Source organism: Corapipo altera, unplaced genomic scaffold, assembly GCF_003945725.1.
Source record: "Corapipo altera isolate COAL_440 unplaced genomic scaffold, ASM394572v1 74, whole genome shotgun sequence".
In the NCBI taxonomy this organism is placed as follows: Eukaryota; Metazoa; Chordata; class Aves; order Passeriformes; family Pipridae; genus Corapipo; species Corapipo altera.
In genome coordinates, this window is record NW_020884934.1 from 2,962,711 (window position 1) to 2,982,641 (window position 19,931).

The 19,931-nt window shown below is 47.8% G+C and overlaps 1 protein-coding gene across 8 annotated transcripts in view; it reads left to right on the plus strand.

The window, feature by feature from the left end:
• The window catches only part of TIAM1 (T cell lymphoma invasion and metastasis 1), a 164,342-nt gene that overhangs the window by 16,397 nt on the left and 128,014 nt on the right, over positions 1-19,931 (plus strand). For 4 of the 8 annotated variants that reach the window (XM_027660024.1, XM_027660023.1, XM_027660031.1 and 1 more), the window contains one exon: positions 14,516-14,773. The gene's annotated coding sequence lies outside the window, so the exon portion shown is untranslated. Of the gene's footprint in view, positions 1-14,515; positions 14,774-19,931 lie in introns of those variants that run through there. The other 4 variants (XM_027660025.1, XM_027660027.1, XM_027660032.1 and 1 more) reach the window with 4 other exon arrangements.

Sequence of the window (19,931 nt, forward strand, 5' to 3'; positions counted from 1 at the left end):
CCTTCAGCATTTCTGCAGCCTGCGCTGGCCCCGCTGCAGGAGCTCCTTCTTGTCCAGAGCAGCCCTGCAGATGTGCCTCCCCAGGGCTGAGCAGAGGGGCAGGATCACTCCCTGACCTGGTGGGAATGTCCTTCCCAATGCACTCCAGGATCCTCCTGGCCTCTGCAACTGCTTGGCGTTGCTGTCTGACCCTGTGATTGTGTGAACCCACCAGCAGCTCTGAGTGATCCAGGTGGCAAAGAACATTCCTGATGCTCATCCTCACTAGTCCTTGCTGCCCGTGCTGTGGTTTTGGATGTCTTTGCTGTGGATCTGGCTGCCTTGGCACTGGGGGTGACCCACATTGGGGGTAATGATAATAGTCTTCCATAAATATTTGAAGTCAGGAGTTACTCATGCATACTTTATTCAATTTGATTTATTTATCTGAACCAGTGTTGAGAGAAGAGGAGTTGAACACTCGGAAGGGCAGGGGAAGCCCTGCCTCCAGACTGCTTGTGTGCATTCAGCACAGAGCTCCTGAGTCAGTGGTGTGCAATTGTGTCAGGAGTTTATTTGGATTTCTTCCTAGGGCTTTCGCTCAGGATGTTTCCTTTTAACTTAGAATTAGTAGGGTTTTAGTTTTTTAAACATCCCTTATGTAACCTCCAAAGTATATTTTAAGAAGCAGTTTGCTTTTTTTTTCCTCTTTTTTTTTTTTTTTTTTACAGAAGTAGTCTGTGCAGAAATAGCAGAACGTGTCTTTGATGGGTGGTTGTTGCTCTGTTTTGCACCTCTTGTGGCTTTATGGAATTGCTATTGCTCTCCCTTCCTTGGCTGTGGGAATTCCCTTTGGAAACCATTTAGATGCTGGGGGAATTTGGGCTGTGCGTTGTTGGGCCTGAGAGAAGGTTGTCCTTCCATCGATTAAATTTCTTCTCTGTAGGCAAGGAGATCAGGACTAACCCCTCCTTAAAGCAAGGAGAGTTGGTGTGAGCACCTCACTGACAGGACTAGCTCTCAGCTTCTTCCCTGGCAAAGCAGCTTGGCTCTGTGGCTGCTGCCTGAGAGAGGGTCCAAAAATCTCCTCCTGCTGCTTGAACAGTATATAAAAATACAGTAAACTGGTATTTCCCCCTTTGGGGTTTAGATCAAGCTTTAGATATAACGGTGACACAAACTGGGGAGGAAAAAATCATGAATAAATAAATATGTAAAAGCTCCCAAAAAACCCGCTACCTCTGAACGCTTCACTGTAAAAGTGTTTGACTTTACTGGCTTTTTTCAAGCCTTGGCTTCTGAGGACCTTTCAAATCAGATGTATTGCTGAAACCAGTTTGCAATAATTGTAGTGTTGCTACCAAATTTGCTGTGTGCAAGAGGGAATCCCTTCCCCCCCCCCCTCGCAAATGAATTGCTATCAGGTCAGTTCTCCTTTTTATGGAAGGTTTGCTTCAAAAGACTAAAAGTATGAATTCTCCATCTGATATTTGACTTGAATGGGTAGCACTGCTAAAAAATTAATGGAGTGGAATAGCCTGGATGATGATTTCTCCTCTGATGTGAAGAAATTTGATGTTCTTCTTTCCTTTTTAATTGCCTGGCCTGCTTTCTTCTTAACTATCCGTATATGCATCTCGTTTTTTCTTTTTTCCTGTGCATCCAATTCCCTGGGATCCTGGTGCTGGTTGGCAGGTTGGCAATTTACTCTGGCATTGCTCGTGGAGCTGTGACTGGGGCAGCTGCTGACGCGCCTAATGCGGCTCCGCACGTTTGATGTTTATGCTGATAACCGCGGGCGGCTTGGGATGCTTCAACTGTACAGAAATGGAGCTGAAATAAAAAGTTTTCATACTTGAAGACAGTTTCCTGCACTGGGGGTAGCTGTGGTTTCCAGTGGTGACCTTTGGCTGCCACACAACGAGCAGCTGCGTTGGCTTTGCTGCCGGTCCCAGTGGAAAGGGGCAGCAGAACCGTGCTGGGTGTCCAAAGCCATCCAGAGCAGCCCTGAGTACCTCTGGGACAGGTGGCAGGGGCTGGACTGGCCACTGGTTCCCAGCCACTCCCTGGGTGCCCTGGCAGTGAGGGGTGGAGAGGTGGTGCCCAGGCTGGGAAGGGGAGAAGGGGCAGCCCCTCTGCCTTCATGAGCTCACCCGCTCGTCTCCGTTCACGTGCACATGCAGATTTTTCCAGGGAGAAATGAGGACAGGGCAGAGACAGATTTTACTCTGGAACAGTGTTTTATGTCACTTTGCAGCAGTGTTTAATTCCCGTGGGCAAAACCAAGTGGTGAATACCTTGTAGACTGCAAGGAAGCGTTAATTACCGTGCAATCTCCTTCTCCTTTGGCTCGACTCGTGCCATTTTAAAAGCCAAGGCATGGCATTTTCCATAGCTGGATTTGTTTGTGTGGGAAGTCAGAGTTACATAATTAAAACAAATCCTATTCTATGGTTCTATGTTTTCCAGCAAAATGTTTTGCCTCAAATAAGTACTGTCTGTAGCTGGGTAAAAATGAGGAGTGTCTTTGTCAAAGTTGTTTTTCTCTTTTGAAGCCTTGTTCATGTACTCTCCCTAATTGGCATTTTCAAATATTATTCTTTGTGATTGTTTTGTGGTCATTGTCTGCTATGATTTGAAAAAGCTCATTAGGAAGAAAAGCCCTTGATGGCCAGCTTAGGGGTGGTATTTATGATGTGTGATGTGTACTGGGTTCGGTGGGGGTGGTTTGCAGAAGGTTTCTGTGCTGCTCCAGGTCCTGCCCTTAACAAAAGTGGTCCTGCTGAGGAAATTGATGTTTTCCTGTCTGCCGTGCTCCAGGGTCTGTGTGTGTGCTGCTGGATAGTGGGGCATTGCTACCACAGCTCTTGGGAGACAGGCTGGGGTCTGTGTTTGTGCCATGTGGGCACCTGGGATGTGGCTGCAACTCCTGAGGTCTTCAGGGAGAGGTCTGAAGAGGTCCAGGGGATTATTAACATAAATCATAGCAGAGCTGCCTTTGGAGGGGCCTTTTGCTCCCCTCAGCGTGGCAGGGATGTTGAAATGCAGTATGTGGTGTGAGGGGCACCTCAGCTTGCTTCTCACATGGGTCTTATTTCATAGCATCTTGATGCTGCCATCACATGCATGCCACCATTTCCAACATAGGTTGGAAAAGACCTTTGGGATCAAATCCAACCTGTGACCCATCACCACCTTGTCAACTAGGTCAGAGCACTGAGTGCCACATCCAGTCATTCTTTGGACACCTCCAGAGGTGAGACTCCACCACCAACCTGGGCAGCCCCTTCCAATGTTTAACAACCTTTTCCATGGAGAAATTCCTCCTGATGTCCAACCTGAACCTCCTCTTGGGTATGGCCCTGAAATACCAACTGTGCTTTGGGCATCTGCTTAACTCTTACAGTGTGTAAATAAAGGCCTTGGGTAGACAGGTAGACATGCCTGGGCCTCTGGGGGACTGAAACCATCAGCAGCAGCGTGGAAAAGTGGAAAAGCCTGAATTGAAAGGGAAAGCATCAGTTTCTAAAGGACATATTGCAAGGAACAAACCGTGGGGTTTCAAAACTGGCTGTTCCGCAGCAGCTGCGTTTCTTGTGGCGCCCGGTTCCGTACCTCTGCCCGTGTGTCTGCAGGCGCTCTAGAAGTGCCAGCCTCGGAGCTGTGTGGAGCAGCTCCCTGTCAGGAACTGACCTGGGGTGCTGTGGAGCTGAAGGCAGGAGTTCTGACAGCCTGTGAGACATGGATCCCTAATTGAGGGCTCGCATCCTTTGTGCGTCAGCGGCAGAAGGGGAATTACCAGTTGGTTGGATTCACAGAGACAGCGGGTTCGTGGCGATGGGTGAGCGGGGAAGGGAGACCAGACGGAGCAGTTCTTCTTGTTCCTGCTATCCACATTCTCCATCTCTTCAGAGCCTGCTTTCTCAGCAACAAAACATGCCTGTGCTGTTCCTTGGCTTGGTGGGGTTTGTCTTGCCAAGTGAAGGTCTGATCCTGAAAGGCTCCTGAGAGGTGCTGTGAGGAGCCTCCCCCTGTTCCCTCTGTCAGGAAAACTTGTGCATGCTGTTAGCACAGCCTTCCCTGACTTCACTGAGGGCTCTGGGGGCTTGGGGGGAATCTGGTCCTGAAACTTCCCTGTAATTGGTGTGTTGTTATTTTTGGCCGCGTGGAAACCAGAAAGGTCACTTATATGAACCTTTTCTTCTTTGAATTTCAACATGGCCATTAGCCTTCCTGCAATCTGCCTGCCTGGCTGAGCATGGGAATGTCTGGGACACATCTGTTTCCTGGTCTCCTTGAGTAATTGTGTACAGACCATCTCCTTGCCATCTTCTTACCCTTAAATTCTTTTGGCAACTGGGCAAACCAGTAGCTGAATATAAGGGAAAAGGATCCTGTTACTCCTGTATTGGATTCTGATAGAGTGCATCCATGGGCTATCAGGGATGGGAGAGAGTTGCCTTTGAAACTTGTCGTGGAATCATCCCTGTCATTGATTCTGATGCTCCTTTGCCATTGAAATGAGAAGCAAAGTAACTTTTCACAGTCTTTCCCTTCTGAGTTAAGGAGAAAACATCAGTGACTGTGGTATTTGTTACAGCAGAGCCCTGCTGTGCCTGTATGGCTGAATTCCGTTGTGGTGTTGATCCTCAGCCTGCTCATCCCGTCTCCCTCCCGGCCCCTCGAGTGAATTATGCCTCGTGTTCAGTGCAGGGCCATCTGTTTTCCTGTATGTTCTCTCCTCTCTGGCAGCCTGATTCGAATGGAAAGGTGAGGCTAAATACACGTGAGGAGGAGCAGCTCTTTTGTTCTCCCAGCAGCTTGTTTTCCAGCGGAGGAGCCAGGCAACAGAAGGAATGCTGGGTCTTTAGCTGTCCTCAAAATGTGCTCCTAGTGCAAGAGTCCAGGGGATTATTAACAGCAGAGTAGAGGAGGAACCTGAGTTTTGGGGTTAATTTGGCACCTCTGACTTAAAGGTCTCTTGTGACTGGGCCTGAGCAGCTTTTCAAAGATGCCGTAATCTGTGTTTTGACCTAGTACAGATTTCACTGTGTGACTCCACAACACTGCCAGATAGTCCCCACCCCCCATGTCCTCTTGATCCATGCAGAGCTGTTGCTGCTATCCAGGTTTTCCTGTGCCATCTCCTTTTGCTCTGTAAATGGTAATTTAATTTCCACATTTAGAGACCTTAATTAATTATGAATAAAATCATTTGTATGAATTTTAGAGCTGAAGGGTGACGGATTAATGGCTCTTTGGGAACGTGAGGCAGCTTTACAAGAAGGGATTCAGCACAGGAGTGGCTGTGTCAGCTCTGCCCTTTGTGCATCTCTGTGATGTGGGATGGGAGGAGAAGGAGGAGGGCTTCCATGCCCTGGCATCCTGGGGAGGCTGGCATGAAAGAGAACAGGGAAAGTGTTAGCCTGGTGCTTGTTCCTATAGAACTGAGTAGGTTGAGGCTCCCTTTGATGGTTGGTTTTAATAGGTCTGATGAAGTAAGAATTTGGCTCCAAATGCGTGTTGTCATGTTTTATGCATAGTCAGCTTTTGTTCCTGTCCAGTGCAGTGGAGCACTGTGCAGTCCAGTGCTCGGTGTCTTTCTGTGCCTTTTTGTCGTTTTTTTTTCTTTCTTCAGGGATCATGGAGTTCATTGAAACTTTTAGGCTTGTCCTCAGGTCTCTGCAGTGGCCAGACCTGCAGTGACCTCAGCAGTCACCTCTGCTTTTGGTGTGAGGCCGGTTGCCCAATGCCTGCAGGCATCAAACATTTAACAACTCCAACAACTGTCGGGTGCTACTCATGGCTCTCTTCCTCCAAGAAGTGTTTTGAATTTTGAAACTCTTCAGAGTTCCTTTTTTCTTTTGTTATCGTTCTGGAGAGGCCAGTGGGCCCAAAATTACTTCTGCTGTCCATCTCCTGACACAGCATCGCCTGTTTGATGTCTTTGTGCACACTGCACTGTCCTTCTGCTCTGACCACGGATCCTTCTGATTCTTGGGGAAGGCAGAGAACAGAGCTGAGTCCAGGTTTTGTACTCCAGGCGCTTCTCGGACCAAAAGGGGTTTGTTTTCTTTTCCTGGAAGCTTTGCTCGCAGAAGGGAACACTGAGCAATCCAGCTCCCAGCAGTTTTGTTTGGCAGAGTTTCCTACTCTGCGTTGTCTCTCGCTCTTCCTCTGCAGGGCTGGTGGAAACCTCGTTGTTAATCCCAGCAGCCTTTCTGAAGCCCCTGGTTTTGCATTCCTGGCTCGTCCCCTTCCCCTGTGCTGCGGGTGTTTGTCTCTGGTCCGAATCCTGCGGGACGGTGCCTTGGCTTGGGATGCAGGTCGGGAGTTGCGCAAGGCCCGTCTGTCTGGAGGGCAGATTGCCATCAGCCATCTCCAGGATTTTTTCATGGAACAGTACTTAACTCCAGGGGTCAGCTGGAGGTGATGGGATCGTGTTGCCTGTGGTGACTGACAGGACAGGGACAGAACTCTGTGCTGCACAACTTGTTTTGGTCTGAGCACGTGGGACAAACCCACTTGGCCCTGACAGCAGCATCGAAGGTGAGATAGGTGAAGGTTTTGACTCCTTTAGAACAAACTACCAAAAAACAGTCCAAACAGAAGTGGTCAAATTACTCAAGGGGCCCCCTAGTTTTGTATGACTTCTTCATGCTTAATCATTTCTCTTCCAAGCTAATCATTTCAGAGCAGCCTCTTGATCCTTATGCCTCTCTGCATTTTGTTTGCACGTGGTGTCCCTGGCAATCATCTGGTTGTCCAAATCTTCCTCTCCCTCTCTACAAGATATAGCCTACGCTGTGCTTTAAGTCATGCCTGGTGCTCTTAAAACATTGGTGGTGGAGCCTGGCCTGACTTTGATGAGGAGACTCCTGGCAGGAAAAGAGGCACAAACTGGAAGTCTTTGTCTGGGTGTTTTTACCCCAGTACTTCACAGAATCAGGGAATCCCAGAATGGGATGGAAGGGACCTTAAAGCTCATCCAGTTCCAATCCCCTGCCATTGGGGGGGTTAGACCAAGCTCTATCCAACCTGGCCTCAAACAAGTTAGGCTTTACTCAAAGTTTACTTGAAGGTTTACAGGAAAACCAAAAGAGAAGAAGACATGTTTGCATCAATGTATTGACCTGATAACACTTCTGAAAACAAGAAAACATGTTCAGCTACTGGAGTTCCCACTGGCACAAGGCCACAGCCTCCTACTGAAGTGCTCAGCTGCTTTGGGAACCTGATCACAAATGTCTAATTTACACTGGTTGCACCAGTAACTACAGCTGGGACTGTAACCCATACCACTAGGTCATATTTAAAAGAAGAAAAGGCAGGAAAAGCAGAACTTTGGAGTTTTCCTGCCTACCTGTTCCTTGTGAATCCTGCAGCAATTGATGTGGCTGCTCAGTCTTGCTTCTGTATAACTCTATAGCATTTTAACAAGTGGTTTCTATAGGATGAAAATCAAATTTCTTTGGCTAAAAATGACATACCACGGTGGTTGTTAATGGGATGGTGATACAGGAGCGAAATAGCAAGAGAAGGACACATTTGTCTAAGATTTATATAATACAAGGAGTGCTGCCCTTATTTTTTACAGTGTTTTCAAAACAAAAAGAGGGGAGGAGTAGAGATAAATGGCACAGGGAGGACTGTGAATGCTGCCTTGTGTCCCCACGCAAGTTTGCCAGAAGGATAAAAGTCCTGGACTTCTGAGGTCCCTTCCCACAAATCCAAAGGACCCTGGTGGGCAGGAGAGCCCCAGGCTGTTGAAGGGAGCAGCAGAAGGAATTTGGCTGCTCCAAGTGCCGCTTGCCAGGCCCACAGTTGACAGTGAAACATGGGCTTGGATAATTTCTACCCTCTACTTGATTGATTCTACCTGATTATTTTTAACCATTGCACTCTAGAAAATCCCTGCCCTCCCAGCTGGGAGAGGATATTTCCATTAGCTCTGGGAGAGCAGCCTGGTTTTCCCCAGGAGATGTGTGAGCTGTGGGGCTGCTCTGAGGGGGTTTCAAGGTGGCATTGGGTGTTATTGCACTTTGGGTAGAGGTGTCAGTGGGTTTCACTCAGTTCCCACCTCGTATCTGTCCACAATAATCTCAATCCTCACTTTGTTGACTTTTGGCCACTTCTTAACCAGAGTTTAAAAAGTATCTGGAGCAAAAATGGGTTGCTTAGCAACCCACTGGAGCTGAGGGCGGCCAGAGAATGGGTCAGTGATTAACAATTATGTATAATCAAGGTTAAAAATGCAGGGCAGTCTGAACGTCCCTGCTCTGACAGCCAGAATATTTCAGTGTTACCATGCTGGGATTTATGGTGGTGGTAAGTAAATTTATACCAGCTGCAGTTTTGACCTCGTGAACGCGATGATTCGAGACTTGAACCCAGACTGAAGTCTCTTTTCTTTACTGGTGTATCACAAAAAACATGAAGTAGCTTTTGGGTGTGTAACACAGGCATGGTCTACATTTGACATGTATTTTTTTCCCAAGGCTCAGGGCCTTCCCCATGCCATGTGACTTCCCAAACAAACAGAAATAGATCTGCACAGGAGAGTGGAAAACGCAGTCTTGCTATAGAGCAGAAATGTGGAAGGAATATGGGTTCTGGTTTTGGTCACTGGGTGAATGTTGGTGCACTGTTCCTCCAAGCAAGGAAACAACCAATTCCACTTGAGCTTGATGAGTATATTTTTCTGACCCTTATTTTGGCAACATGATCATTTTCCTAAGTCCTTGGTGGTGCTTTGGTTTCTGGATGAAGAGATCCTTGGCAGCTCTTTCTTCTGGCACAGAGTAGAAAAGGACATGGCTTGGTTATGATTTCATTTGCCCCAATAAATGTCCCACACTCCCCATTGCTGCAGGAAAATACAGTGAGAATATCAATCACTAGCACTGTTCTGCATCTCCTGGATGTTTTTATAACTCTGGCAGTGAGGTCAGGGTTGTTTTGCCAAGTCATTTACTTCCATTGCCTAATCAATTCCTAAAGGCTCTTGCCTATTTGCCTCTTTGTTTAATTAACCCTTCTTTTCAGCCATATCCCCCCCAGTTGTCATCCCAAACTTGAGAATCAGGGATCAGCTGACAGCGCCTCTTCAGCAGCCACAGGAAGTGCTGAATTCCAGGAGTCCTGACGGGAGTTGATTTATATTCCTCAGGATGAATCTCCATCGGTGTCCGAAGCTGATGATGTCACAGGAGAGCAGACAGCTCTTTTCCTTCACTCCCCTGACCCTTTTTTCCCCACCCTTCTTTCACTGAATAGGCTTACTCCCTGCCAACTTAAATAATGCATGTTTTAAGGATTCCTTTCAGACTAATATTACTCATCACCCTCCTCACCTGCCAGTGCTGGTCCAGGAGAAAAATCATCTTAATGCCCCTTTCCACAAGAGTAAGAGGATGTTTTAATGAATGCTTTCCTGGTTTTGGTCATTAAACATGCTCTGCCACTGTGGGCTCTTTATGGCTTCACACTAAGTGGTAAAATCCATATGTGAGACTTTGCAGAGGCTTTTAGGTGTCATTAGGGATCATTAATATGCAGAGCAATGCCACGCAACAGAGGCTGCTGGAGTAGGAAATGAGATCCATCGTCCGTTGTTAGAGCTGCAGGATAACTTCAGGGTCAGCAGAAATCAGGCACAGGGGCTGGACTTGGACAAGGATTCCTCATTAGGACATGAAGTGTGTGGATGGGTGGGATGGGGAGGGGAAAGGCAAACCTGAGCAGCTTTGGGGTTCCTCCCATCCTCAATCTGCAGTGTTGGTTTGGATCTTTTGGATCCTGCAGCTGTTGCAGTCACTCCATTGACTCCTCAGTGCAGACAGACTATGCCCAAACTCGATAGCTTGGACTGCATTTGTATAAATTGAGTTAATACCCAGTTTCAGGCTGTCTCCTGCCTGCTTCCACAGGATCTTTTTTCCTTCCTTCCTACCTTCTTGATTGGTGCCTTCATTTCTGCCTCGTGAGTCTTTTCCTGGTTTTGGTTGTTTTTTTGCCACCAGAGACTGATTTCTACACCCACCACACCACCTAGGCAGGTGGTTGCAGGGGAGAGTGCCTGCACCTGTTAGTGGTATCACAGATTTTGGGTGATTTTGGTGCCTTTGTGGGTGGCAGCATGGGCTGCCTGGGGGTGCTTGTGAAGGAGGTCTGCTTCTCCTTTACCTTTGGGTATAGGATGTCTTCCCAATAGCCATCAAGAGCTTTTTCTGCCTTGCTTTCCTTGCTCTGAAAGGCCTGGGAGTATCAGGAGCAGGGGTGGCAAGGAGTAGGAATGTTTCCTGTGATCTGTTGTGGATCAACAAGGAAGGGAGACCAGCTGAGCAATGAATTATGTATCTCCTCTTTAAATAAAGAGCATTTCCATGTCTTGGAAAGTTCAAAAGATTATTCTATGTGCTGGTTTCTGATACTGGACAAGCTGGAAATGTTAGTGGGTATGTTAATGTTGCTCCTGGCCCTCACAGCGTTCACTTCTGAAAAATAGAAATGGTCTTAATGTGCTTGGCCTGGGAGCTTTGATTTCAAATGAATACTGTCAGCTGTGTTAAAAAGATGATAAATTACGCTGAAAAACGTGTTTTGGTTTCCAGCAGCAGCACTGGGGTTGTGCCACAGTTACAGGAGAGGCAGAGTCATGCAGAATGCAGGTGTTTGCCCCTCCTGGCTCTTGCCTTGGCATTGCTGGGCCACCTGGGCTGCTGCAAGGTGTTCCTGCCCAGGGCAGGGAGTTGGCACTGGCGGGGTTTAAGGTCCCTTCCAACCCAGAGCAGTCTGTGATTCCAGGGTTGTCCTGTGGTTGCTCTTGGCTGGGAGTTAAACCACCTCCCTGTGCAGTGACTCCTTTTTCCTCAGGCTCAGGATCACGGAATCTCAGGATCACAGAGGCTGGAAAAGCCCTCCCAGCCCATGGAGTGTCCCCTGTGCCCTATGCCCCCCTTGTCCCTCAGCCCAGAGCACTGAGTGCCATGGCCAGGCCTTCCTTGCACACCTCCATGGATGAGGACTCCACCACCTCCCCAGGCAGCCCTTTCCAGTGCCTGACAACTCCTTCCATGAAGAAACTTCTCCTGATGTCTTGGGGACTCCTGCTTTTTGGGATAATTTTTCCTGTTGCTGGCTGCTTTATGTGCTCATTAAAAGCAGTGGGGATTCGTGGGTAAAAGGGAAGGTAGAAAATGTAACCCAGAGTAAGCTCTAATGTGTTTGTAGATGAGAACCAACTTGACGTGTTTCTGTGTTTGAGATTTATGATCTAATCATTCCTTTCCCTGCACAGCAGGGACTGGAGCAGCATGTAGTTATTTACATATAGGGAACATTAAACAACCACCTCTTTAAACCATATGTGAACATAAAATCCAACAACCACTGCTGAGTAATGAGTCTTTGCGAAAGATGAGAATAAAAATAAAGTGGAAACAAGCAGAATGAAAAGGTATTATTGCAAGAAGTAGCTGTGACAGCAGCACGTTATATCCCTGTGGCAGGGTGAGAACGTGACCCTGTGAATGTGTCCTCCTGAGTTCACACTGTACACACTGAACACGTGCACCAGCTTTGCTCTGTGCTCCTCTGGAGCTGTGGTGGGCTCTGGGATGCCGTGAGGAACTAGAGGACCTTTGAGTTTGAAGGTTGGCAAAGGGATTAGGGGCTGTTAATGGTTTCCCCTCCCTCTTCCCTTTTCAGGAGAAAAATGCATGGAAAGGGCATGTTCTGTGGAGAATTTGCTGCTCTCTGTATCATATGAGCCCTAAAATACTGTGGTTTTATGCCTTCTTTCCACTGGTGGCTTAGTTCCTTGAAATGGACTCTCCTGTCCTTTTCCATTTCTAGTGCTAATTACAAACAGGAACTTGAAAATAATTCCCTGATAAAGGGGAAGGCATCCCCAAATGGGTACAACTGCATCCTACAGAGGCCAGGATTATCCCAGAGGCATGTGTTGTCAGTGGGTCTCAGCACACAGGTTAGATCCAGAAGCTGGTAGTTGTGACTGAAAAATGTATTTATTCCTTCCCAATGAATCTCCTCATTGCTGGGGTCACTCTGGTGAACCTGCGAAGAGTAACTTTAGGATTTAGAATAAAATAAGAAGCAAATTTCTGTAATATGGGGGTTAAGATACTGAGTTTCTATCACAGAAATAAGACTACTTCTAAAACACCCTTTCACTGGCATTTTAACAACACAACTATCCTTTGCATATCTCATCTTTTAACCCTCTGCATTCCCGGGCCCTGAAAGGAACATGTTAAAAAATGTGGAAGGCAGGAGGCTTAAGAAATTTTTTTTGTCCTTAAATCCCTACTATTTTCAAGAAGGATTTTAGAAATCTCTGCTGTATTTTAATTTGGTTTGTCAGAGTATAATTACCATGGATAAGGTAAAAAACTCATTTAAACACGGCAAGTGTGGTGGAGAATCCAATTTTCAGAAATCAGTGGAAATGTAATTGGAGTCATTAAGTACTGACTTCGGTAATTAAGAGTCGGGTTTTGACGTTTCAGGCTTCTGTTGCTAATTGTCCGTGGAAAGGGTACAAAAATGTTGTGTTTACTGAGGAATTGGTGGCTCCTTGGACCTGTGGAGCTGCTGGCCACGCTCAGACAGGTGTTGGTAGCATGGCAAACAGTGCCTCCTCTTTATTTGTGTCACAAGGTACAGAGCCAAAGCAATCCCTTTAGGATAATATTCAGGAGAAGGGTTTTTCTGAGCAAGAGATGGATGCTCAGCTCCTCAACCTATCTTGCTTTCAAACTTGGATCTTGGGTTGCAGGTCCATCTTGATAAAATATCTGGATCTCTCTGCAGACTGAAAGTGCTGAGAAAGTTTTGAATAAAAGAAATCAGTGGTAGAAGTGCATCCTCATCACTTCTTGTTTGCAGAATTATCTTTAGGAAGTCAGGATGTTCTGCATTTTTAACTCCTGCAGTTCGAGCAAGATGCTTTTGTTATGATAATGGAGAAACCATAAAAACTCCTGACATGCTGATAGTTATCATCATATAAAACAAGCCTTATGCTTACTTTCCTATTAAAAATTCTAATTTTCCAGAGCAATGGCACTTATAAGGTGTTTTTCCTTTCATTTTGTTGTTTTCCCAGCACCCAGATGATGCTGTTTGGGCCTCCAGCATGGGAGCTGAGGCAAAAGGTTTTGTGCTTTTGAGCTTTTATTCCCACAAATGAATCCATCTCTTGCTCTGAGTTTGAGCCTGTAGTTATCTTCTGTCTCCTCAGAAGCCAGAGTTCAGCTAGAAAGTTATCTAAAATGTGTTTTTAGCATGTTGGCTGTGCTCATTTCTTAGATGTGGGAAAACCACGGGCAGCTTAAACACCTGTTTTACCCAGAAATCCCCTTTTTGGGATTGTGGTGTTTTTTCACAAAACTGTGCAAAAGTGCAAAACTGTGCTTCCCTTCTCCTCCCGGGGGTTCTGACCCTTGAAGCTGAATGGGTGGTTTCTCCTGGACTTGTTCACCTTAGTGTTGGATGTGGGGCATCCATGGGATACTCTTTGGAGCTGGACACCTTGAGGGAGAGCCCAGAGGAGGAGCCTGGGCCATGTTCAGAAGAAATGATCATGGAATCACAGGATATCTGGAGTTGGAAGGGGCTCTTGAGGATCACTGAGTCCCTCCCCTGGTCCCTTTGCAGCCTTGTGGTTTCTGGGTGACACACTCCTCAGGATACCTGGCAGTGGCTGAATGTGGTTTGACAGAAGCCAGGCAAGCACCTTAAGTAGCTGGAACAGGTTGGAGTCATCATGCCAAGCTCTTCTGACCAGGCTGGTTAGGAAGAACTGTCTCTTCATTGCCTGGGCTTCCATAGAGTCAGAGAGCAGCCCTAGTGCTTGATGATGATTCCAGGCTGCGCTTTCTGTAGCGTGTTGTCCCCGTCTCCCAGACACTGAGCTGGCAGCTGGAGATGAGGGGAGTAATGAGGATATGCTCTGCTTTAGGCATAATTTCCTTTTGCCTTCGCTGTTTTCTTTTGTTTTATATCTTCAGACAGCCCATGTTGCTGCCTAATTGGATTACTGGGTCACTTGCTGACTGTGGGCCGTGCAGGACTGGGACCGGTCCCTGCGGCTCCGCAGTTCGGGAGCTGATGTGGGCTGGCAGCCCTGCTGAGCCACTGCAGTCCTGGGGGCCTCATGGAAAATGGCATTTCCCAACCTCTAAACCCTACAATGGCTGCATGAAGGAATGGATCTGTTCCTTCCTTTCACCTGGCTCCTTAGCTTTAGGGAGGAACAGCTCCAAATGTCTTTGTTTTGTAGCCTCCAAATCTTCTGGGGGCCGGGTGGAAATGCAAAGCCTTGAGTGCAGTTCAGGTGTTTGCCTTTGAACAGCTCTCACTTAAAACGAGGGCTCTGTATCTTAAACAAACCAGCTCCTTGCAGTTTCCATGGTAAGCTCTCCTTCATAATTGAACAGGAGTCATAAACGTTGCATAAACCCGGGGAAGCTGCTGCTCTGTGGTGTCAGCCCTGTGTTTGCTCTCTGTGCAGTGCAGCTCCCCGGGGAGGCTCCTCGTGTGTCCCACGGCCGCCCCAGGACTCCTCTGCACACCCTTCTGCTGAGGAGAAGCCAACTGGAGGAACTGTGAAGGCCGAAGTCTCTTGTCGATGGGACTGCACAGAGGGAAAACTCAGACCTTCTACTTTCCAGGGATCCCTCTGCAGACTGTGCTGTCAAACTCTCCTTCCAGAACTGCTGCGTTCACCTAGAAGCTGCCAGACCTTTGGAAAACAAGAGACCTTGCCAAGGTAAGTATGAATGACATATCAGATCATGCTTTTAAAAATCCATTCTTTCATTTTATTTTTTTATTTTCAACCAGCTTTGTTACTTCTGAGACAAGAACTTCTGTGCTGTCTCACCTCTTAGGTTTTATAGTTTAAATGTGTGGATGTCTGTTACGATGCCGTGTGTGTCCCACCACACGTTCCCCCCCTTCCCTTTTCTCTGCCTCTTTAATTATGAGGATTTGAGCTTCACATGCCTAAAGTTTGTCACATAGACCCAACAGCACTGAAAAAACTCCAACCCACTAAAAAAGCCCCTCAGACAGCCCCAGGTGTAAAGTAGACCTCAGGGTTTTGATGCCTGAAGCTTGGCAACACTGTATTTCCAGCAGTGGAGCTACTTGAAAGATTTCCCCTTTCAGGGAAAACAGTGACCTTGGCTGTCGGCACGGGATGATGGTCCCAGACCCCTGCCTGTGGGCAGGATGGTGTGGGATGCTGTGCTCTGAGCTTGTCGCTGCCAGGAGCTCAGCACTTCCAGGCAGGTGATGATGAGGCGTGCCCTGTGTCCTTTCCTGCTGGTCTGGAAGCGTGTCCAGGGGTGTTATGTTACCTTGGAAAGACTGCTCGTGGGAGATGACTCATGGATGTTGTTTTGCTGCTTATTCTTGCTCGTGGTACTGTAGAATTCCAGGCAGGGGCTGCTCCTCCATCCTGTGCTCTCGCACTTCCCGCTCACCTCACAGATGGAGCGTGAAGCTTCCCGGTGCTCTGTGGCAGCAGCACCCGCAAGCAAAGAGTGACAGACTGATCCCTGGATTTCCCTCCTTTCCCTCCTCCTCCAGAGCCAGTGGGAGAAAGGTTTTTGTTCTTTTCTTTGTCTGAGTTCGTGTGGTGCAGCGCGTTGGCAACGCGCCCACGGCCTGCGTGGGGAGGGGACAGGAGGGGGGTCAGAGGAGGCCACAGCAGAGTCATCATCGTGCTTTTTCACAGAATCCCAGAGTCATTTAGGTTGGGAAAGACCTCTGGGATTGAGTCCAACCTGTACCTGATCCCCACAGAACACTGAGTGCCACGTCCAGTGTTGTCCCCATCCATCCTGTGGCTGTGGTGGTCTGTCTTTAGGTGTCCATGATCTGTCCAACCTGGCATGGAACACTTCCAGGGCAGCCACAGCTTCTCTGGGCAACCTGTGCCAGGACTTCACCACCCTCACGAGGAAGAATTTTTTCCTAATATCCAACCTAAACCTACTCTCTGTCAGTCTGAAGCCATTCCCCCTTTCCCTGTCTCTCCAGGCCCTTGTAAATAGTCTCTTTCCATGTTTCTTGTGGGCTCCCTTCAGGTACTGGAGGCTGCAATTAGGTCACCCCGAAGCTTTTTCTTCTTCATGCTGAACAATCCCAATTCTCTCAGACTTGTAAAGGATTTAGGAAAAAAACCCAAACCCGAGGAATTTTCCCTTTAACAATGCCTTGTTGCACAGAGGCAGGATTTCTTGCCCTCTGGCATTCTCATGTCAGGAGGGCTCTGAGTGGCAGAGGTCAGGATTTGGGGAGGGGGCTGTGGGTCCAGGTTGACCCCACAGAGTGACCTGTGGAGTGCAATCCCTACAAAGCGAGGCTGTTCCCAGCAGGATCTGGCTGCCGTGTTCCTATTAAAATGTTCCAGAGAGGGGGGGATAAGGAGGAAACTAAGGCCGTTTCCTATCTTAGATTTTTAGGAGACACTTAAGGGAGTGCAGTTGGATGAGTAAGGGCAAAGGCAAATTGCAGAAAGCACTTACTGGGCTTGTCTGGGGATTTGAGCCGCGCAGTCTGTGGTGCGAAAGCCGGGCTTTGCTGTAGGAAATGGCAATAAAAGCCGACAAGCCTAAAGACCCAGATTAATTTAGAAACTCTGCAGCTCAGGGGAGGGAGGGTAGAAACAGAAGTGCAGCGGCTCAGACTGACCTTTCCATCAACTCCATGGCTCTTCCAAAGATGTTTGTGGTGTCTGAGCTGGAGTCGATCCGTGGGATCCCTGGGTGATGTGGGGCAGCTGGAGCTCAGCAAGGGTTCCTCCTTGCTCACCAAATGGCTCTGGACCTCCAGGAACGTGGGGCTCTTTGGCCAGCGTGGGGTGACACTGTCCATCGATCTGTCCAGCGGGCTCAGGATGGTGCTGCCAAAGTGCCGGCGCCAGAATCTGTCCCTAAAGCTCAGGCCACAGTTTGCAACGTGGAGCAGCTCCTCTGTGCAACTTGGAGAGGTTGGATCCCTGTTATATGTGCTGCCTGACACGGGTCAGTGGGTGTTATACAGGATCTAATTATCCTGATGGTCCAAGGTACAAAAGAAAGAGGCCTCGGGCTGTGTTGCTGACCGTGGGTGCTTTGCTTCCCTCTTTCCGTCCCCTCTGCTCTCTCACAAAGCTACACAGTGAAAGATGATAACAGAATTCCTCTTCCTCAGGCTGCTACAGAGGTTTCCATGATCTTTGTTTACATAGATCCAAGTGCCTTTTAAACTCAGAGGACTTGTCAGGAGGTGGGAGACTGTCTTCCCTTTTAGTCTTTTCTGTGCAGGTGTGTCATCGTGTGAACAAATTCTATCCTGAAGTTGTTTAAAAAAGCCCTTACGTTGTGATACTTGGAGATGTTCATGTTCAAATGTCACATGGGCATACATATTGTAGGTTATAATGGCATCTTAGCAGCTTAGGAAGTGATTAGTTTACTTTTGTGCCAATGTTTTTGCCTGTGCAGAGTGGGAGTTCTTACTGACATGTGCTGAAGTCTTTCTCCTGCCCTTCAGGGTTTAAATAAAAACCACTTTCTTTAGGAGCATGTCAGATAAATTTTGTTTTGAAAAGCTGTTTGGTTTCTTAGGAGCATGTGCACATATGTTTTTCTCTTTATGTTCTTAGGTTTCAGTGGTATTTAAACCCCATTTTTCAGAACTGAGTGATTTAGAAGCGTTAGACTCTTTAACAGGACCTAAAGTGAACAAGGCTGTTTCTTAAACTGCTGACATGTGTGTACCCATGTGCACTGGTCATTGGAGGGCCACAGCTGGATCCTTGGATTGCTGCAGAAGCTTGGGAGCTCCTCACTCTTTGGTAAAGGCAGGGGGCTGGGGCTGTGCTGTGTCGGCCCCAGAGAGCGAGTTGGTGTCTCATACACTGCCTGGTTCGTGGTTATTCCAGCAAAGAGGTGCAGCCCCTGCTGCCCAGAGACCTGTGGAGCATGTCTGGGACTGTGGTAGAGGTGTGGCCCACACTGGGTGTCCAGCCACCACCCGTAGCAGAGGTTTCTGCTTCAGTCCTGGTGGTCCCTGTGCCCTCAGCGTCACTCCCGGGGGTTACAGCAGTGATAGCTAGGTCTGGTGGCTCGGAATTTCACCGAGTTTGTGGTCTCTGCAGAGCTTAAATCTCTTCATCATTCTTTTGAACCTTTTTATTTCAGCAGTCAGAACGGGGGAAAGAGCTGTAAATGAGTTGTAATGCCAGGCTGAGCTGGGAGTGCTGCCTGTTGTTAGGAGTGGGGTGTGCTGGAGTTTGACTAAGCCTTAGCAGGCACTGCTCATTTCACTGCAAGGCCTAAATCAGATTATTGTCTGAGTCTCCCCTCAGCAGTTTAAATCCTTATCAAATATTCCCTGATCTCATGCATTTGAGTTTCCCTTCTTCACTATCTGTGGAGTAAAGGGAACATAGTTTAACCCTCACACAACTTTGTCCTCTCTTTACAGCCTTTGCCCTGTTAACTTTCTAAGGACATTTTTTGAGCTGAAAGCTGAAAGCTCAAAAAATAGATAGAAATGGATAGAAAAACTGTCACGGTCTTTTGTAAATGACATAAGACTATCCAGATGTGTTGATGTAAACCAAGGCTCCAGTAATTCTGAAAATGAGAAGCTCTCCATGCATATACAGCTCCTAGAAAACCGATCCATCAGTTATTTGTGTTTTTTTTCGCATCTGGAACGATTCCCTAATTTTGCAGGGGACTTCGTGTGCAGCTGAGGGCCAACTGCTTCCTTTCTGCCTGCCTCATTGACTCCCTTGTGTTAAGGGCCAGGAATACTGATCCCAGGGAGCTGTATGAACAAATGCTCTGGTTCAGTGGTGGTGTACCTCGTGTCAGGTATGTTTGGATATAGTTAATCCTGGCTGGGGAGGCAGCAGGATGACTTGTACAGCCTTTGGAAGTTTCTTCCGAACTGGTCTAGGGCTCCGTTGGCTCAGACCAACCGGGAGTGTTCCATGTAGGAGCTCAGTGAGTCCTGGTGGAAGCTGTAGCTGTATTTCTCCACAGCCTGGCATTTCATTTGGTTTCTCACATTACCCAGCTTAGTCATCTCTTTAGAAATCTGAACTTCCTCCTCTTCTCCCGGCGTACAAACCAGATCCCGCTTGGTGGATGGTGCAGTGGTTTGCCCTAGCAACCACACAGATCTCCCAAAATAGCTCCTTCCATGGCTGCAGAGGCTCTCTGAACCTCAGAATGTGGACTGCACTCTCTTGTTTTGCCTCTAATGGTCGGACAGAAAATAACCAGTGCTGGAGTGGACTCTGCACGGAGCGAGGCTCTTTGGGACACGAGGGAAATTCCTGCGGCATTTATGTGCTGAGGGAAAATGCCTTCGGAGTCAAACCATTCCTTCTGTGTGCCCACATGTACGATGTTGTTTACAGCCTGTTCCCTGCTCAGGGAGCACCTGAGCTGGGAAGGCTCATGGTACCAGCCTTGGCTGAACCAGGGTTGAAATTCCCTGCTGGAGTGGCTGCTCTTGGCCCCTTTGCCCCTGGCACCACACGCCCTTCCTGAGGAATGGGACGGCCACTCCATGAGGTCTCCCCTTTCTTGGAACATGGATGTACAAGTTTCTGCTGCTGTTTGTTTTTTGTGATAATCAGAGCAAGAAATATTTTAATACACTTTTGAAGTGTGGCCATTTTCTTTTCCCTGCCTCTCCAGCCTAAGAAAATTCCTGTGTTTGGGATATCTTTGCATTTCCATAGCATTGCAGGAGGATGAGATATATATTCAAATGCTGCTCATCTTCTGCTGTGGTGATGCTTTTTGCAATGATTATCTTTCCCTTGCTTTAGGAGGGTGTTCTACAGTCTGGTGTGTTGTTATAGTCACCTTTCCTACTTATCAGCTTCAGTTCTCCTCCAGATCCTTTCCTCCAGC